Here is a 15,000-nt window from a genome sequence, read left to right on the forward strand (position 1 = left end):
TAGGGCACCTCACCAGGGTGTGAGGGCAAACCTCCATGATTACTGCTGGCGTCCCTGTAACTTACCAGGCCTTACTGCCAGCAGGAGGGATAACTGCAGACCATTTTACAGCTTGGCTATATTCTCCCCCTGGTGAATCCCAACGACCCGTCTGGGACCTAAATTTATGTACCTTCTCCGGGAAACACTGTAAAATGTAACATAATTAGTACAACATTATCAATTCACAGTAATGGTATACACAAAGCATTCCCCGACCGGCAGGGCACTACTCGCACAACATCTGTCCTGTTCCCCTAATAGTAGTGATGAGGATCGGGTTTCTTAATTTCCCGACCCCCCATATCCAGGACCATCACGCTATACTCACGCGGTAACCCACTCTCTGGTCTATATACGGCTTTGTGCATATAAATGCTCCGCCCTATACTCCATACTCGCATGAGTTGCGCAATTCTTTCTTCCACTTTGCGCCCAGTAATGGCACCACCCTTATTTACCATATACCCCTCTATGGTCTCGCGCAACCACCTATCCCTGTTGTCCTCAATCTCCTGCATGAGGGGTTCAGGGACATAAGGATATTCCAGGCCATGGGAATTCTTATATTTTGTTATAATGGCCCTCTCTGCCCTACTGGCCTGGATCAACTTTGTGTTGCCCGCTTTTCCTGGCAGCACCCAAGATAGTGGTTCATCTGGTTCCACAGGATCCGTCAATCTACTGGGGCACATGGGCTCTATGATATCATGACGGATCTGATACCACCGTTCCTGCATCTCTCTTTTTCGCTCCTCTTCAGTGAATTCCCCTCAGGCCCACCAATAGTCAACTACCCCCTCCTTCTCTAGCAGGAACCGAGTGCGGTCTAACCATGCCTCGTAACCCTCGAATAAGGGGGCCCACCACCGGATCTCCCTAATCTCTTCTGGGGCCGACTCTATCGAATCCCCCTCCTCTGGTTCCCCCCAGGAAGACACCCCGGATGTTCCGGTAGATTGGGAATTAGGCCGCCCCACCCTCTTGGGCCTAGTCGCAAGAGTCACGCTCACTATACTGGGGCAATCACTGCTTACCGACACTTCCCACGAATACCCTCCACCCACCGACCCATCATCAGAAGTGAAACTTTCCAGTCTCTCCCCAGTCCGTTCCTCGGAGGTTCCCTGGGACCCTCCCTACATTCCCAAACTTGAAGAGGACCCACGGGAAATTGTGACCTGGACTGGGGCTTTAGCTAGGGCATGGGGTTGGGCATAAGGGCGGACGGTGGGTATCCGCGGGGTTCCGACCCGCTCTCTACCAACACATTGTCCGGAGTTGCCGCAAGGGCTCTCCGTTGGTCGGGTCTCACCGCTCTTGATTTTCCGCAATGTCTGCCAGCTCTTCTTCGGTCCAGGCGATCGGAAGGCAGGGCCCGATCGATGAGGCACGGTCATCTCTTCGGTTGTTTCGTCACGCCCACCGGAAGTGTCATCATCAACGGGACGGGAGGCTCCGCCATCTTGGGATGGGTCCCCAAGCGGAACCTCTTCCTCCAATACGACATCCGGCAGCTCCGCTGTTCTCGGCCGCACCGCCGGGGCCTGGTACCGCCCTTCCTCCGTCGATGTCGCCTTCGGAGCCTGGTAGGAACAAGGACTGCTCTTACCGCTCCTGGGAGTTGGTGTGGATCGACCCTCACCACTGGAACCGCCAGTCCCCGGAACCGGGGGCCTCCGTCTCGGTCTTCCGCGGCACCGGTGATACTCGACTCTTCTCACCACCAGCTCCGGTAAGTGGCACTTTCCTTCCATTACCGCCGCCAGAGTTTGTCGGTTGCTGGGTCACTACGGCGGACGACGCCACGGTTCCTCATCAGAGGAATCCAGTTCTATCTTGCTTGGGGGCATCCCTCAGGGCGACCGCCGCTTAGGTTCTCGGCCGGCACACCGGCCGATAGTCTCTTTCTCCTCGGGCTCAGTTTTAGCAACCGGCCCCGATCCCCATTCTCCAGGATCCGCAGCTTCTCTCCAGAGCGCACCGGGGAGCTCTGCTGATAGCATAGCCGCGTCTCCCGCGGCCTTGACAGCTTGGAAGGGCACAAAGGTAGGCATGGGCCACATATACTGGAGGCCACATTGTGGGCAGCGTGCAGCTGTACCCACGGTGCCACCGGGCAGTCTGTACTGTAAGCAGAGACACGCCACCGTCTCAGTGCCCGCCACCCGAATCACCAGGAAGCCTCCTGGTGCCGAGTAGGGTTGGGTAGACACCATTGCATTTTCTTCCTGCTTGCAGGCCATAGTCACGATAGGAGGTACTCGCAGCAGTGGTCTGTTCAGCTTATTGGCTCCTCGTGACTGACAAGCAGGGGCTGAGTTACCAGCCACTCCCTTGTCCAGCTCCACCCTCATCTGGCAAAGCTGGAAGCCACCCCCACTGGTAGAGATTAGGGGAGGGTCCCACAACCTTATAGGATGTCCCGGGATTAGTGCTGTACTTTTCACAGTCCTGGGGGGCGCGGCCTCTGGTTTCGCGCCACCACTCCCCAAGCACCACTCCTTATTTGGCACCATCTCCGGCCAAGTATTCTCAGACTCTTGGTCTTTTCCCCCACCCGCAGCACTAATTACAGGAACTACTTTCTGTAAGAGCACGGCCGGCTCACCAGCTCCTTGCTCAGCTGGATCCATTCCCGCTGGGCATAACTGGAAACCACTCCCCCTGGTTGAGAGGTCCCATAAGTGTATCGGGTGACCCAGCACTGGGGTTGAATTAGTCATTGTCCATGAGGGCGCGGCTGCAGCTTTCGCGCCACCCCCCCCCCCCATCAGGGTGGGGTTTTCCTGTTGGCGTCACTTCTGGCCAACTTTCTGCAAGTCTCGCATTTGCAGAATTTTCTGCAATTGATCCACGCGGTCTCCCAGGGAAGCGGGAGCCGCCATTTTGGTTTGCACTGTCAGTCTCTTTAAGGGTTGAGGTAGCGTTTAATTGTTTGTATGTCGAGTGACAGTCAATTTCATAATGTTCTCCACACATCACGGTAATGTCCTCCTCAGTGTCCGCAGGGGTAGTACCCCTGGGTCCCAGACAGGACAAAAACGGTGCGGCCACAGCTTTCGCGCCACTCCACAACAGGCTTGCCAAAGTCACATCAGTAACTTGCTCTTCAGCGGAACACACACCACATGCGCTCCCTCCATCTGCCTCCGTTCGCCATTGTGGACCTTCCGCAACACGCGGATCTTCCATTCTTGCGGTCGCCATTTTGTTGCTGCTTTTGCGATTATTGTACATGGAGCTCCTCTCTGCGGGTCAGCCGCCACACCGGTACAATAAAGATTACCTTGATGCACCACCTTGTGTACCTAATGTAGGCTGGACTCGTGTTTGCACTACCTCAGGCTAGGCTCACTCTCTCTGTGTCTGCTGTATCTCCTTCCTCCCAGTCTGTGCTCCCTTTGGTAAGTGGTCTGGAATGGGCTAGAGTACTCTGGCTCTTCCATGCAGGACTTGGGCGTCGACCTACTGTTGGCTAGCCTAGCGCAGACCCTGTCCAGAATTCCTGACCTCGTTAACAGGCTATCCCTTTAGGCATCCTACCAACTAGCACTACCTCAAGGTGACTAGGACAGCTATAGCCCAGCTCCAAACCCCCAACTCCTTTCAGGCCCCTAGGTCGTCCCTGCGAACTGACAAACTCCATCAGCCCCCTGACTACCCCTAGGTCCCGTCCCAACGCAGCACAAAGTGGCAGCAGACACTCTCCCTGTTTCCTAGGGTGCCTAGCAAAAGCCTGTCCTGTTGACAGATCTCTCAGCAGCGCCTCCAAATGTAACGGGTATTCTGTATGGCGTGACCCACCCAATCTCACATTGGCCCTGTGGTCTAACCAGTCCCCATTACATGGTCGTGTCTGGTGGTGCACCTGTTGGCAACAGGACTCCTGAGTCTCTCGCATGATGTTGTGTGGGGATTGTCAACCCAGACAGGCAGCTGAGGTAGTGTGCGTGAGTCCTACCTATATCCAGTGCAGCGCCTCCACCTCATCAGGATCTCTGCGTCCGCAAGGAGATGGTTCTGATGAGGAACTCCTTCCTGGTGGTGCCTTCCCCTGCTGAGTAATTCCAGACTCACACAGTGAAGTGTCTTTATTCAAGGTCATTCTTTATTGTACGTTCAGGCAAGCTGCCCCTCATAGCGGTCGTACTCAGCCGCTCATCTTGGCATGTGATCCCTTCAAAAGTACACCCTCCCAATGGAGTGGGATCCCCTCTTCCCTCAGGGAGATCACCCCTGTGCCAGGTCCCTGGACACAGTAATGTGTTGACAGCTTGAGGCTGATTAATATATATATATATTGAGGCCACTAGTTACAGCACTAGTGGGCCTCTTTCTCCCAGGTCTCAACGCAGACCTGCTCCTTACTCCAACAACTAACTTTGAACAGTGCTGTGCCTTATATCTCCAGGGGGCAGGCACATCTCTGATGTCACTAACGGTGGACTCAGAGTATGTAGCTCCTCCCATCCACACATAGGGCACCTCACCAGGGTGTGAGGGCAAACCTCCATGTTTACTGCTGGCATCCCTGTAACTTACCAGTCCTTACTGCCAGCAGGAGGGATAACTGCAGACCATTTTACAGCTTGGCTATATTCTCCCCCTGGTGAATCCCAACGACCCGTCTGGGACCTAAATTTATGTACCTTCTCCGGGAAACACTGTAAAATGTAACATAATTAGTACAACATTATCAATTCACAGTAATGGTATACACAAAGCATTCCCCGACCGGCAGGGCACTACTCGCACAACATCTGTCCTGTTCCCCTAATAGTAGTGATGAGGATCGGGTTTCTTAATTTCCCGACCCCCCATATCCAGGACCATCACGCTATACTCACGCGGTAACCCACTCTCTGGTCTATATACGGCTTTGTGCATATAAATGCTCCGCCCTATACTCCATACTCGCATGAGTTGCGCAATTCTTTCTTCCACTTTGCGCCCAGTAATGGCACCACCCTTATTTACCATATACCCCTCTATGGTCTCGCGCAACCACCTATCCCTGTTGTCCTCAATCTCCTGCATGAGGGGTTCAGGGACATAAGGATATTCCAGGCCATGGGAATTCTTATATTTTGTTATAATGGCCCTCTCTGCCCTACTGGCCTGGATCAACTTTGTGTTGCCCGCTTTTCCTGGCAGCACCCAAGATAGTGGTTCATCTGGTTCCACAGGATCCGTCAATCTACTGGGGCACATGGGCTCTATGATATCATGACGGATCTGATACCACCGTTCCTGCATCTCTCTTTTTCGCTCCTCTTCAGTGAATTCCCCTCAGGCCCACCAATAGTCAACTACCCCCTCCTTCTCTAGCAGGAACCGAGTGCGGTCTAACCATGCCTCGTAACCCTCGAATAAGGGGGCCCACCACCGGATCTCCCTAATCTCTTCTGGGGCCGACTCTATCGAATCCCCCTCCTCTGGTTCCCCCCAGGAAGACACCCCGGATGTTCCGGTAGATTGGGAATTAGGCCGCCCCACCCTCTTGGGCCTAGTCGCAAGAGTCACGCTCACTATACTGGGGCAATCACTGCTTACCGACACTTCCCACGAATACCCTCCACCCACCGACCCATCATCAGAAGTGAAACTTTCCAGTCTCTCCCCAGTCCGTTCCTCGGAGGTTCCCTGGGACCCTCCCTACATTCCCAAACTTGAAGAGGACCCACGGGAAATTGTGACCTGGACTGGGGCTTTAGCTAGGGCATGGGGTTGGGCATAAGGGCGGACGGTGGGTATCCGCGGGGTTCCGACCCGCTCTCTACCAACACATTGTCCGGAGTTGCCGCAAGGGCTCTCCGTTGGTCGGGTCTCACCGCTCTTGATTTTCCGCAATGTCTGCCAGCTCTTCTTCGGTCCAGGCGATCGGAAGGCAGGGCCCGATCGATGAGGCACGGTCATCTCTTCGGTTGTTTCGTCATGCCCACCGGAATTGTCATCATCAACGGGACGGGAGGCTCCGCCATCTTGGGATGGGTCCCCAAGCGGAACCTCTTCCTCCAATACGACATCCGGCAGCTCCGCTGTTCTCGGCCGCACCGCCGGGGCCTGGTACCGCCCTTCCTCCGTCGATGTCGCCTTCGGAGCCTGGTAGGAACAAGGACTGCTCTTACCGCTCCTGGGAGTTGGTGTGGATCGACCCTCACCACTGGAACCGCCAGTCCCCGGAACCGGGGGCCTCCGTCTCGGTCTTCCGCGGCACCGGTGATACTCGACTCTTCTCACCACCAGCTCCGGTAAGTGGCACTTTCCTTCCATTACCGCCGCCAGAGTTTGTCGGTTGCTGGGTCACTACGGCGGACGACGCCACGGTTCCTCATCAGAGGAATCCAGTTCTATCTTGCTTGGGGGCATCCCTCAGGGCGACCGCCGCTTAGGTTCTCGGCCGGCACACCGGCCGATAGTCTCTTTCTCCTCGGGCTCAGTTTTAGCAACCGGCCCCGATCCCCATTCTCCAGGATCCGCAGCTTCTCTCCAGAGCGCACCGGGGAGCTCTGCTGATAGCATAGCCGCGTCTCCCGCGGCCTTGACAGCTTGGAAGGGCACAAAGGTAGGCATGGGCCACATATACTGGAGGCCACATTGTGGGCAGCGTGCAGCTGTACCCACGGTGCCACCGGGCAGTCTGTACTGTAAGCAGAGACACGCCACCGTCTCAGTGCCCGCCACCCGAATCACCAGGAAGCCTCCTGGTGCCGAGTAGGGTTGGGTAGACACCATTGCATTTTCTTCCTGCTTGCAGGCCATAGTCACGATAGGAGGTACTCGCAGCAGTGGTCTGTTCAGCTAATTGGCTCCTCGTGACTGACAAGCAGGGGCTGAGTTACCAGCCACTCCCTTGTCCAGCTCCACCCTCATCTGGCAAAGCTGGAAGCCACCCCCACTGGTAGAGATTAGGGGAGGGTCCCACAACCTTATAGGATGTCCCGGGATTAGTGCTGTACTTTTCACAGTCCTGGGGGGCGCGGCCTCTGGTTTCGCGCCACCACTCCCCAAGCACCACTCCTTATTTGGCACCATCTCCGGCCAAGTATTCTCAGACTCTTGGTCTTTTCCCCCACCCGCAGCACTAATTACAGGAACTACTTTCTGTAAGAGCACGGCCGGCTCACCAGCTCCTTGCTCAGCTGGATCCATTCCCGCTGGGCATAACTGGAAACCACTCCCCCTGGTTGAGAGGTCCCATAAGTGTATCGGGTGACCCAGCACTGGGGTTGAATTAGTCATTGTCCATGAGGGCGCGGCTGCAGCATTCGCGCCACCCCCCCCCCCCCATCAGGGTGGGGTTTTCCTGTTGGCGTCACTTCTGGCCAACTTTCTGCAAGTCTCGCATTTGCAGAATTTTCTGCAATTGATCCACGCGGTCTCCCAGGGAAGCGGGAGCCGCCATTTTGGTTTGCACTGTCAGTCTCTTTAAGGGTTGAGGTAGCGTTTAATTGTTTGTATGTCGACTGACAGTCAATTTCATAATGTTCTCCACACATCACGGTAATGTCCTCCTCAGTGTCCGCAGGGGTAGTACCCCTGGGTCCCAGACAGGACAAAAACGGTGCGGCCACAGCTTTCGCGCCACTCCACAACAGGCTTGCCAAAGTCACATCAGTAACTTGCTCTTCAGCGGAACACACACCACATGCGCTCCCTCCATCTGCCTCCGTTCGCCATTGTGGACCTTCCGCAACACGCGGATCTTCCATTCTTGCGGTCGCCATTTTGTTGCTGCTTTTGCGATTATTGTACATGGAGCTCCTCTCTGCGGGGCAGCCGCCACACCGGTACAATAAAGATTACCTTGATGCACCACCTTGTGTACCTAATGTAGGCTGGACTCGTGTTTGCACTACCTCAGGCTAGGCTCACTCTCTCTGTGTCTGCTGTATCTCCTTCCTCCCAGTCTGTGCTCCCTTTGGTAAGTGGTCTGGAATGGGCTAGAGTACTCTGGCTCTTCCATGCAGGACTTGGGCGTCGACCTACTGTTGGCTAGCCTAGCGCAGACCCTGTCCAGAATTCCTGACCTCGTTAACAGGCTATCCCTTTAGGCATCCTACCAACTAGCACTACCTCAAGGTGACTAGGACAGCTATAGCCCAGCTCCAAACCCCCAACTCCTTTCAGGCCCCTAGGTCGTCCCTGCGAACTGACAAACTCCATCAGCCCCCTGACTACCCCTAGGTCCCGTCCCAACGCAGCACAAAGTGGCAGCAGACACTCTCCCTGTTTCCTAGGGTGCCTAGCAAAAGCCTGTCCTGTTGACAGGTCTCTCAGCAGCGCCTCCAAATGTAACGGGTATTCTGTATGGCGTGACCCACCCAATCTCACATTGGCCCTGTGGTCTAACCAGTCCCCATTACATGGTCGTGTCTGGTGGTGCACCTGTTGGCAACAGGACTCCTGAGTCTCTCGCATGATGTTGTGTGGGGATTGTCAACCCAGACAGGCAGCTGAGGTAGTGTGCGTGAGTCCTACCTATATCCAGTGCAGCGCCTCCACCTCATCAGGATCTCTGCGTCCGCAAGGAGATGGTTCTGATGAGGAACTCCTTCCTGGTGGTGCCTTCCCCTGCTGAGTAATTCCAGACTCACACAGTGAAGTGTCTTTATTCAAGGTCATTCTTTATTGTACGTTCAGGCAAGCTGCCCCTCATAGCGGTCGTACTCAGCCGCTCATCTTGACATGTGATCCCTTCAAAAGTACACCCTCCCAATGGAGTGGGATCCCCTCTTCCCTCAGGGAGATCACCCCTGTGCCAGGTCCCTGGACACAGTAATGTGTTGACAGCTTGAGGCTGATTAATATATATATATATTGAGGCCACTAGTTACAGCACTAGTGGGCCTCTTTCTCCCAGGTCTCAACGCAGACCTGCTCCTTACTCCAACAACTAACTTTGAACAGTGCTGTGCCTTATATCTCCAGGGGGCAGGCACATCTCTGATGTCACTAACGGTGGACTCAGAGTATGTAGCTCCTCCCATCCACACATAGGGCACCTCACCAGGGTGTGAGGGCAAACCTCCATGTTTACTGCTGGCATCCCTGTAACTTACCAGTCCTTACTGCCAGCAGGAGGGATAACTGCAGACCATTTTACAGCTTGGCTATATTCTCCCCCTGGTGAATCCCAACGACCCGTCTGGGACCTAAATTTATGTACCTTCTCCGGGAAACACTGTAAAATGTAACATAATTAGTACAACATTATCAATTCACAGTAATGGTATACACAAAGCATTCCCCGACCGGCAGGGCACTACTCGCACAACATCTGTCCTGTTCCCCTAATAGTAGTGATGAGGATCGGGTTTCTTAATTTCCCGACCCCCCATATCCAGGACCATCACGCTATACTCACGCGGTAACCCACTCTCTGGTCTATATACGGCTTTGTGCATATAAATGCTCCGCCCTATACTCCATACTCGCATGAGTTGCGCAATTCTTTCTTCCACTTTGCGCCCAGTAATGGCACCACCCTTATTTACCATATACCCCTCTATGGTCTCGCGCAACCACCTATCCCTGTTGTCCTCAATCTCCTGCATGAGGGGTTCAGGGACATAAGGATATTCCAGGCCATGGGAATTCTTATATTTTGTTATAATGGCCCTCTCTGCCCTACTGGCCTGGATCAACTTTGTGTTGCCCGCTTTTCCTGGCAGCACCCAAGATAGTGGTTCATCTGGTTCCACAGGATCCGTCAATCTACTGGGGCACATGGGCTCTATGATATCATGACGGATCTGATACCACCGTTCCTGCATCTCTCTTTTTCGCTCCTCTTCAGTGAATTCCCCTCAGGCCCACCAATAGCCAACTACCCCCTCCTTCTCTAGCAGGAACCGAGTGCGGTCTAACCATGCCTCGTAACCCTCGAATAAGAGGGCCCACCACCGGATCTCCCTAATCTCTTCTGGGGCCGACTCTATCGAATCCCCCTCCTCTGGTTCCCCCCAGGAAGACACCCCGGATGTTCCGGTAGATTGGGAATTAGGCCGCCCCACCCTCTTGGGCCTAGTCGCAAGAGTCACGCTCACTATACTGGGGCAATCACTGCTTACCGACACTTCCCACGAATACCCTCCACCCACCGACCCATCATCAGAAGTGAAACTTTCCAGTCTCTCCCCAGTCCGTTCCTCGGAGGTTCCCTGGGACCCTCCCTACAGTCCCAAACTTGAAGAGGACCCACGGGAAATTGTGACCTGGACTGGGGCTTTAGCTAGGGCATGGGGTTGGGCATAAGGGCGGACGGTGGGTATCCGCGGGGTTCCGACCCGCTCTCTACCAACACATTGTCCGGAGTTGCCGCAAGGGCTCTCCGTTGGTCGGGTCTCACCGCTCTTGATTTTCCGCAATGTCTGCCAGCTCTTCTTCGGTCCAGGCGATCGGAAGGCAGGGCCCGATCGATGAGGCACGGTCATCTCTTCGGTTGTTTCGTCACGCCCACCGGAAGTGTCATCATCAACGGGACGGGAGGCTCCGCCATCTTGGGATGGGTCCCCAAGCGGAACCTCTTCCTCCAATACGACATCCGGCAGCTCCGCTGTTCTCGGCCGCACCGCCGGGGCCTGGTACCGCCCTTCCTCCGTCGATGTCGCCTTCGGAGCCTGGTAGGAACAAGGACTGCTCTTACCGCTCCTGGGAGTTGGTGTGGATCGACCCTCACCACTGGAACCGCCAGTCCCCGGAACCGGGGGCCTCCGTCTCGGTCTTCCGCGGCACCGGTGATACTCGACTCTTCTCACCACCAGCTCCGGTAAGTGGCACTTTCCTTCCATTACCGCCGCCAGAGTTTGTCGGTTGCTGGGTCACTACGGCGGACGACGCCACGGTTCCTCATCAGAGGAATCCAGTTCTATCTTGCTTGGGGGCATCCCTCAGGGCGACCGCCGCTTAGGTTCTCGGCCGGCACACCGGCCGATAGTCTCTTTCTCCTCGGGCTCAGTTTTAGCAACCGGCCCCGATCCCCATTCTCCAGGATCCGCAGCTTCTCTCCAGAGCGCACCGGGGAGCTCTGCTGATAGCATAGCCGCGTCTCCCGCGGCCTTGACAGCTTGGAAGGGCACAAAGGTAGGCATGGGCCACATATACTGGAGGCCACATTGTGGGCAGCGTGCAGCTGTACCCACGGTGCCACCGGGCAGTCTGTACTGTAAGCAGAGACACGCCACCATCTCAGTGCCCGCCACCCGAATCACCAGGAAGCCTCCTGGTGCCGAGTAGGGTTGGGTAGACACCATTGCATTTTCTTCCTGCTTGCAGGCCATAGTCACGATAGGAGGTACTCGCAGCAGTGGTCTGTTCAGCTTATTGGCTCCTCGTGACTGACAAGCAGGGGCTGAGTTACCAGCCACTCCCTTGTCCAGCTCCACCCTCATCTGGCAAAGCTGGAAGCCACCCCCACTGGTAGAGATTAGGGGAGGGTCCCACAACCTTATAGGATGTCCCGGGATTAGTGCTGTACTTTTCACAGTCCTGGGGGGCGCGGCCTCTGGTTTCGCGCCACCACTCCCCAAGCACCACTCCTTATTTGGCACCATCTCCGGCCAAGTATTCTCAGACTCTTGGTCTTTTCCCCCACCCGCAGCACTAATTACAGGAACTACTTTCTGTAAGAGCACGGCCGGCTCACCAGCTCCTTGCTCAGCTGGATCCATTCCCGCTGGGCATAACTGGAAACCACTCCCCCTGGTTGAGAGGTCCCATAAGTGTATCGGGTGACCCAGCACTGGGGTTGAATTAGTCATTGTCCATGAGGGCGCGGCTGCAGCTTTCGCGCCCCCCCCCCCCATCAGGGTGGGGTTTTCCTGTTGGCGTCACTTCTGGCCAACTTTCTGCAAGTCTCGCATTTGCAGAATTTTCTGCAATTGATCCACGCGGTCTCCCAGGGAAGCGGGAGCCGCCATTTTGGTTTGCACTGTCAGTCTCTTTAAGGGTTGAGGTAGCGTTTAATTGTTTGTATGTCGACTGACAGTCAATTTCATAATGTTCTCCACACATCACGGTAATGTCCTCCTCAGTGTCCGCAGGGGTAGTACCCCTGGGTCCCAGACAGGACAAAAACGGTGCGGCCACAGCTTTCGCGCCACTCCACAACAGGCTTGCCAAAGTCACATCAGTAACTTGCTCTTCAGCGGAACACACACCACATGCGCTCCCTCCATCTGCCTCCGTTCGCCATTGTGGACCTTCCGCAACACGCGGATCTTCCATTCTTGCGGTCGCCATTTTGTTGCTGCTTTTGCGATTATTGTACATGGAGCTCCTCTCTGCGGGTCAGCCGCCACACCGGTACAATAAAGATTACCTTGATGCACCACCTTGTGTACCTAATGTAGGCTGGACTCGTGTTTGCACTACCTCAGGCTAGGCTCACTCTCTCTGTGTCTGCTGTATCTCCTTCCTCCCAGTCTGTGCTCCCTTTGGTAAGTGGTCTGGAATGGGCTAGAGTACTCTGGCTCTTCCATGCAGGACTTGGGCGTCGACCTACTGTTGGCTAGCCTAGCGCAGACCCTGTCCAGAATTCCTGACCTCGTTAACAGGCTATCCCTTTAGGCATCCTACCAACTAGCACTACCTCAAGGTGACTAGGACAGCTATAGCCCAGCTCCAAACCCCCAACTCCTTTCAGGCCCCTAGGTCGTCCCTGCGAACTGACAAACTCCATCAGCCCCCTGACTACCCCTAGGTCCCGTCCCAACGCAGCACAAAGTGGCAGCAGACACTCTCCCTGTTTCCTAGGGTGCCTAGCAAAAGCCTGTCCTGTTGACAGGTCTCTCAGCAGCGCCTCCAAATGTAACGGGTATTCTGTATGGCGTGACCCACCCAATCTCACATTGGCCCTGTGGTCTAACCAGTCCCCATTACATGGTCGTGTCTGGTGGTGCACCTGTTGGCAACAGGACTCCTGAGTCTCTCGCATGATGTTGTGTGGGGATTGCCAACCCAGACAGGCAGCTGAGGTAGTGTGCGTGAGTCCTACCTATATCCAGTGCAGCGCCTCCACCTCATCAGGATCTCTGCGTCCGCAAGGAGATGGTTCTGATGAGGAACTCCTTCCTGGTGGTGCCTTCCCCTGCTGAGTAATTCCAGACTCACACAGTGAAGTGTCTTTATTCAAGGTCATTCTTTATTGTACATTCAGGCAACCTGCCCCTCATAGCGGTCGTACTCAGCCGCTCATCTTGGCATGTGATCCCTTCAAAAGTACACCCTCCCAATGGAGTGGGATCCCCTCTCCCCTCAGGGAGATCACCCCTGTGCCAGGTCCCTGGACACAGTATGGTGTTGACAGCTTGAGGCTGATTGATATATACATATATTGAGGCCACTAGTTACAGCACTAGTGGGCCTCTTTCTCCCAGGTCTCAACGCAGACCTGCTCCTTACTCCAACAACTAACTTTGAACAGTGCTGTGCCTTATATCTCCAGGGGGCAGGCACATCTCTGATGTCACTAACGGTGGACTCAGAGTATGTAGCTCCTCCCATCCACACATAGGGCACCTCACCAGGGTGTGAGGGCAAACCTCCATGTTTACTGCTGGCATCCCTGTAACTTACCAGTCCTTACTGCCAGCAGGAGGGATAACTGCAGACCATTTTACAGCATGGCTACAGTAGTATTAAACTAACTTTTTATTTTCAGCTTTGCGTTTGTGTGTCTTGTTTGTGCTGGTTTGTGAGGTTATGTCTGTGATTTTTTGTTAGCTGTGTTGCACTAAATCCTGTGTTCTTTTCATTCCATGTTCCATATTACACGGATGAAGTTACATCTGGTCACCCCTTGATTACAAGATTGCTTAAGCTGTCATCATTGGGACTTGAACTATTCCATCTGGATATACAGGACTAACACCTAATTGGACTTATTAGGTGCCGGTATCTCTCTTTTTGTCTCCCCCACAGCCTTCTGAGACCCCCCTCCCTGGCTGCCAACACCCCCAGGGTGCCCAGGTACCGATCACCCCCCCCCCCCCCCCACGGCTGCTCAGAGCCTCCCTGCAGCAGCACCCTTTCCCCTCCACTCCTCTGCTGCAGTTCCGCTGCACTTTACGCCCCTCATGCGTGTATTTATGAATGTGTGTGTGTGTATGTGTGTATGAGAGAGAGAGTGTGTCTGTGTATATGGGAGAGATAGTGTGTCTGTGTATGGGAGAGAAAGTGTGTCTGTGTATGGGAGAGAAAGTGAGTGTGTGTGTGCAGGACACCAGAAGTACCCCCACACAGTCAGTCACCCCCCACCCTGTCACCCCACCCAATCACCCCACCCAGTCAGTCACCCCACCCCCCACCCAGTAACCCAGTCACCCCACCCCCCACCCTGTATCTGTCTCCCTCTCTCTCAAGCTCTGTCTGTCTCCCTCTCTCTCTCAAGCTCTGTGTGTCTCCCTCTCTCTCAAGCTCTGTCTGTCTTCCTCTCTCTCAAGCTCTGTCTGTCTCCCTTTCTCTCAAGCTCTGTCTGTCTCCCTCTCTCTGTCTGTCTCCCTCGCTCTCTCTGGCTCTCTCTGTCTCTCACTCTCTGTCTCTCGCTCTCTCTGTCTCTTGCTCTCTCTCTCTGTCTCTTGCTCTCTCTCTGTCTCTCGTGATCTCTCTGTCTCCCGTGCTCTCTCTGTCTCTCGTGCTCTCTCTGTCTCTCGCGCTCTCTCTGTCTCTGGTGCTCTCTCTCTGTCTCTCGCTCTCTCTCTGTCTTTCGCACTCTCTGTCTCTCGCACTTTCTGTCTCTCTGTCTCTCGCTCTCTCTGTCTCTCGCTCTCTGTCTCTCGATCTCTCTCTGTCTCTCTCTCTCTGTCTCTCGCTCTCTCTCTGTCTCTCGTGCTCTCTCTGTCTCTCGCTCTCTCTCTTGTGCTCTCTCTGTCTCTCGCGCTCTCTCTGTCTCTCGCTCTCTCTCGCTCTCTCTCTGTCTCTCGCTCTGTCTCTCGCTCTCTCTCTGTCTCGCTCTCT

This window comes from Ascaphus truei, chromosome 7 (assembly GCF_040206685.1).
Source record: "Ascaphus truei isolate aAscTru1 chromosome 7, aAscTru1.hap1, whole genome shotgun sequence".
NCBI lineage: Eukaryota > Metazoa > Chordata > Amphibia > Anura > Ascaphidae > Ascaphus > Ascaphus truei.